This window comes from Mirounga leonina, unplaced genomic scaffold (genome assembly GCF_011800145.1).
Source record: "Mirounga leonina isolate KUSES-001 unplaced genomic scaffold, KU_Mleo_1.0 Mir_94, whole genome shotgun sequence".
In the NCBI taxonomy this organism is placed as follows: domain Eukaryota; kingdom Metazoa; phylum Chordata; class Mammalia; order Carnivora; family Phocidae; genus Mirounga; species Mirounga leonina.
In genome coordinates, this window is record NW_023270855.1 from 764,936 (window position 1) to 770,337 (window position 5,402).

Here is a 5,402-nt window from a genome sequence, read left to right on the forward strand (position 1 = left end):
ACTAGGCCGTTCCTGGCCACCGGGAGTCTTCATCCCTTCTCAGAGTTGGAGGTCTATCTGCCACCTTATTATCCGTTTTGTGTGCACATCCTCCGATCGCCCAGTCTCCGTGATGCGGCCCTGGGTTGCCCCATGTGGAATACTTTCCATGCCTCGTAATCTCCACTAGCCCCTTGAAACCATCTTAAAAGGAGACATACCTCAGTGAGGATAGATGTCTCAATCTTATGAAAAGAGTGAATAAATAAAGTCATCTTTAGGAAAGATGGTTATTTTTTTTTTTTTACTTTAAGTTTCTATTTTAATTCCAGTTAGTCAACATACAGCGTTATATTAGTTTCAGGTGTGCACTTCCATACATCCTCGGGTACTCAGAACCTGTTTTATCCATCCCCTCACCCACCTCCCCTCTGGTAGCCATCAGTTTGTTCTCTGTAGTTAGGAGTCTGTTTCTTAGTTTGTCTCTTTTATTTTTCCTTGTTCATTTGTTTTGTTTCTTTAATTCCACATATGAGTGAAATCATATATTTGTCTTTCTCTGACTGGTTTATTTCTCTTAGCATTATACTCTCTAGTTCCAACCATGTTGCTGCAAATGGCAAGATTTCATACTTTTTATGGCTGAATAATAATCCATTGTATAATATATATTATTTTACTATATATAATATATATTATTACATACATATGTAATACATATATATATACACATCTATATATACCACATCTTCTTTATCCATTCATCAATTGATAGACACTTGGACAGCTTCCATATCTTGGCTATTGTAAATAATGCTGCTATAAACATAGGGGTGCATGTATCTCTTTGAATTAACGTTTTCATATTCTTTGGGCAAATACCCAGATTGCTGGATCATAAGGTAGTTCTATTTTTTAACTTTTTGAGGAACCTCCATACCGGTTCCCATTCCCACCCAGAGTGCACGAGGGTTGCTTTTTCTCCCTATCCTCACCAACACCTGTTGTTTCCTCTGTTGTTGATTTTAGCCATTCTGACAGATGTGAGGTGACATCTCATTGTGGTTTTGATCTGTATTTCCTGATGATAAGTGATGGTGAGCATCTTTTCATGTGTCTGTTGACCAAGATGATTATTTTTTTGAAGTTTATGTCCCGCAACTAAATAAAAATACTACATTTTCTATTGCAACATAGGTCACATGGCTCCATCCTATGACCCTGAGATCATGACCTCAGCCAAAATCAAGAGTTGGATGCTCAACTACCTGCGCCACCCAGGCACCCCACATCACAATTTTAAGGTGAGTTTCCTTCCTAATTTGGTACCCCACATGCCTACTACATGGAATTCTAAAGGCACCTCTATACCAGAATAGGAAGCCTGTATTTATCATTTGGGTGGGTAGAGGATCTCAGCGCTGAACTTGGTCACCATGGCCTACAGCCCCTTGGGCTGCAATGACTGAATGAAACCCCAATAAAGAGAAAGGCTCAACTGCAAGCCCAGAAGGCTGTCCTGGTCCCTTTCACGTGTCATCTTCTGACTCTGTCTCTGGTTCACTGTGCTTCAGCCACACTGCCTTTCTCCCTGTGCCTTGGATATGTCAAACCCATTCTTGCCTTAGGGTCTTTGCATTTTCTGCTTCCTCAACTTAGGATGTTCTCCCCTCTCAGCCAATCTAGCTCCCACTTGTCAACAGAGTCTTGGCTTAAGTGGTACCTTCATACAGAATATTTTGCTGTGAAGTAGCCCTGTCTCCATCACACTGTACACATTCTAGTTCTTTCATGACACATTTATTGCTATTTGTGATTATCTTCTATAGTTACAACCAGTAAACCATACTTATTTGTTGCCTGTGCCCCCTCACCTGTCAGCATCACCAGAATGTAAGCTCCAATGAGGGAAGGACCTCAGCACTCTAGCTCATGGCTCTATCCCCAGAGTCCTTCACTGTACTTTGCTTATAGTAGGCACACATGAATGACAGAGAACCAAGCATGTCACAAATTGCTAGTGCATATGTTACCATAATTTGCATCCCCACTTGTTCCCATGTGACAGGCTGGGCCTCAAATCCTTTTCCTTCCTACCCTATTCATCCAGAGAACCCCAAATCAGGGAGGTGGGGCAGGGACCATGCCATTCTGGAACTGCCGCTCCTCCTGCCCAGGAGCTGTGTAGCTATTTCATGCCTTTACTCCACAAACATCTACTGAACATTTAGGGCTGTGTTCTGTGTTAGGGAATAAGGAAATGGACGGCAGTGTTTGTCTTCATATTAGAACCTTTCAGGGAGAGATGTCAAAAAGAAGGGCACAAATGGGGAAGTCGTTGTAAAGAGAGGAGTATACTTAAGCTGAATTTGGTGAACTGAAGAGTAGTTTGCCCAGACAATGAGTTGGAAAAGGATCCAGACAGGGGGAGGCAGCCCAATTGACCCGCAGAAGCAGGGCACAGCCCAGGCAATTTGGGGAAATGTTGGAAGATCCACAAATGGGCAGAGCTGAGATGAAAATTAATGCTGATGAAGTAAGCAGGGACCAGATGGCTAAGACCCTGTTGCCTTACTGTTTAAAGACTCTCCAGGAAGAAAAGGAAAACAAAGATAATGATTTCAGGCAGGAACCAGCTGGCTGTCCTGTCAGCATGAGCAAAGATTATAAAGTGTGGAGTGTGAAAATAATAAAGGGAAGCCTCACTAGAGTGGAGTCAGGAGGCCAGTAGGGGGAGTTCTCATGCCCTACCACTGGTAGTCAATTGCAGACCCAACAGGAAGAGAGGAACCATGCAAGTCAAAACTAGTTTAGCCACCACTTCACTATCCCAGCAGAAGGAAGAAAGATTTTTCTCCTGCCCCAGCAACAGCCCAGGCAATAAAAGGCTGTCACAGCTCAGGCAATGAAAAGCCACTAGCTTCAGCCCTCTCCTTTTGTTCTAGGGACTTGCCAGTGGTTTTGCCTGTAGCTTGCTTATCCCAAATTGCAATTCTCCGCTATTCCCAAATAAGACCATTTTTGCTGGTAACATACTGGCAGTTTTATTTTTAAGGTTAACAAGAGAAAATAAGGAAGAAAGAAAACACCAAGAGGGATGTCCCTTTCTTCTTCCTACTTAATGTAAATTATTTGTGCCTTCTCTCTTTACCTCTTAATCAATTTTGCCACAATGTTGTCTATTTTATCTCTCTTTTTCAAAGAAAGTTTTAAATTTTATAAATTAAATTCACTTTTTGTATCTTAATTAATCAATTTCTACTTTTACCTTTGTTTTATAGGAGTTCATCTTATCATTTTTCCTATTCCTTAACTTGTATATTTAATTCATTTATTTCTCCCTTGTTTCCTTTTTTTAAAAAGTATTAACTTAGCTAAAACAATACATGCTTTCCCCCCACCAAAAAAACTCAAGCAACACATAAAAGTAGAAAGAATAAAATAAAAATCTAGGATAATAATCATACCAAAGTATAGTAAAAAAAATTATTTGTGATTTATCATGACCATCATTCCAGATACCTCTCTAAACACTTAAACAGAAGTATAGAGAGAGATATAATTTTTTAATGTATGGTCATGCTAATTTTAAAGTAAAATATAAACAAGAATTTAAGAAAAAAGCTAAAGTGAGACTGTAGGAATTATTTTTTCAGAGATGGTATTACTTTCTCAAAGATCTCTTTAAAGAAGAATGATCATGAACGATGAGATGGCAGTCATTAATTTTTAACAAGTTCCTACTTTCAACTCTAGTTTTTACTTGCTGGTAAGAAAACTGAAGAAATGAGAGCACTTACATTCTCTGCTACTTCTCTGCCTTCTTGCCCATGAGTTTTATGAATGATATTATTTTTATGTTGTCACGTTTTATGACATTTATATTCTGTGTGGTAGCTCTACCTCTTACAACTCAATCTTTTTAATTTAAGTGGATTTGATGTCAAGTCCTGATCTTCTTGCTTTGTCTTTTGTATTTCTGAATTTTAGAATTTTAATCACTTCTTCATTGTTAGGTTTGAATTATCCCAAGTAATTCTTTTTTTCCCAAAAAGGATCATGGTTATTGTCTTCCCTGAATTTTTACATGCTTGAGAATGTCTGTCTGTTCCCTACATCCATGAACAATTCAGCTAGCTCTAAAAATCTTGGATCATACTTTCCTCTCCTCTAAACTTTGTAGATTTTTGCTTCCTATTTTCTGGAATGCAGTATGGATGTAGAAAATTCTGAGAACAGCAGTTTCTTTCTTGTAAAAGGTATTAATTCCTATTGCTGCAGAACAAATTACCCCCAAAACTGAGCAACTGAGAACAACATATACTTATTACCTCATAGTTTCTGTAGGTCAGAAATCTGGGAAGAGGTTAGCTGGATGATTCTGGCTCAGGGTATCTGTGAGGTTGCAATTCAGCTATTGGTTGCGGCTGAAGGATCTGCTTCCCTACTCATATGGTTGTTGACAGGACTCAGTCCCTCACCACAAGGGCCTCTCTATAGGTTTCTTGAGTGTCTAATGGCAGGTGACTTTCCTTAGAATAAGTGATTGAAAAGACAGCGAAAAAGAGAGCACATGCACCTGAGCTGGAAGCCATCTTTTTATAACCTAATCTCAGAAGTGACATCCTATCATGTCTGCCATATTCTAAATCCAGCCCATACTCAAGGGGAAAGGAATCTAGCACCTCTTGAAGAAGAGAACTGTATCAGTGAATTTGTGTGCATATCTTGAAGACTACCTGTTTTTTTCTGTATAGAAGACTATCTTTTTTTTTTAAGATGAGGCTTTATTATAGTGTCATCTTTTCTTTTATTTATTTTTTTTATTATGTTCAGTTAGCCACCATATAGTACATCATCAGTTTTTGATGTAGTGTTCAATGATTCATTAGTTGCATATAACACCCAGTGCTCATCGCGACACGTGCCCTCCTTAATACCCATCACTCGGCTACTCCAACCCCCCACCCCCTCCCCTCTGAACCCCTCAGTTTGTTTCCCGGAGTCCATAGTCTCTCATGGTTTGTGTCCCTCTCTGATTTCTCCCCCCTTCAGTTTTCCCCCCTTCCCATACGGTCTTCCATGCTATTCCTTATGTTCCACATATGAGTGAAACTATATGATAATTGTCTTTCTCTGCTTGACTTATTTGACTTAGCATAATCCCCTCTAGTTCCATCCATGTCGATGCGAAAGGTAGGTATTCATCCTTTCTGATGGCTGAGTAATATTCCATTGTATATATGGACCACATCTTTATCCATTTGTCTATTAAAGGGCATCTTGGTTCCTCCCATAGTTTGTCTATTGTGGACTGTATAGAAGCCTATCTAGAAGCAGGAGAAGGAGAAGGAGAAGGAGAAGGAGAAGGAGAAGGAGAAGGAGAAGGAGAAGAAGAAGAAGAAGAAGAAGAAGAAGAAGAA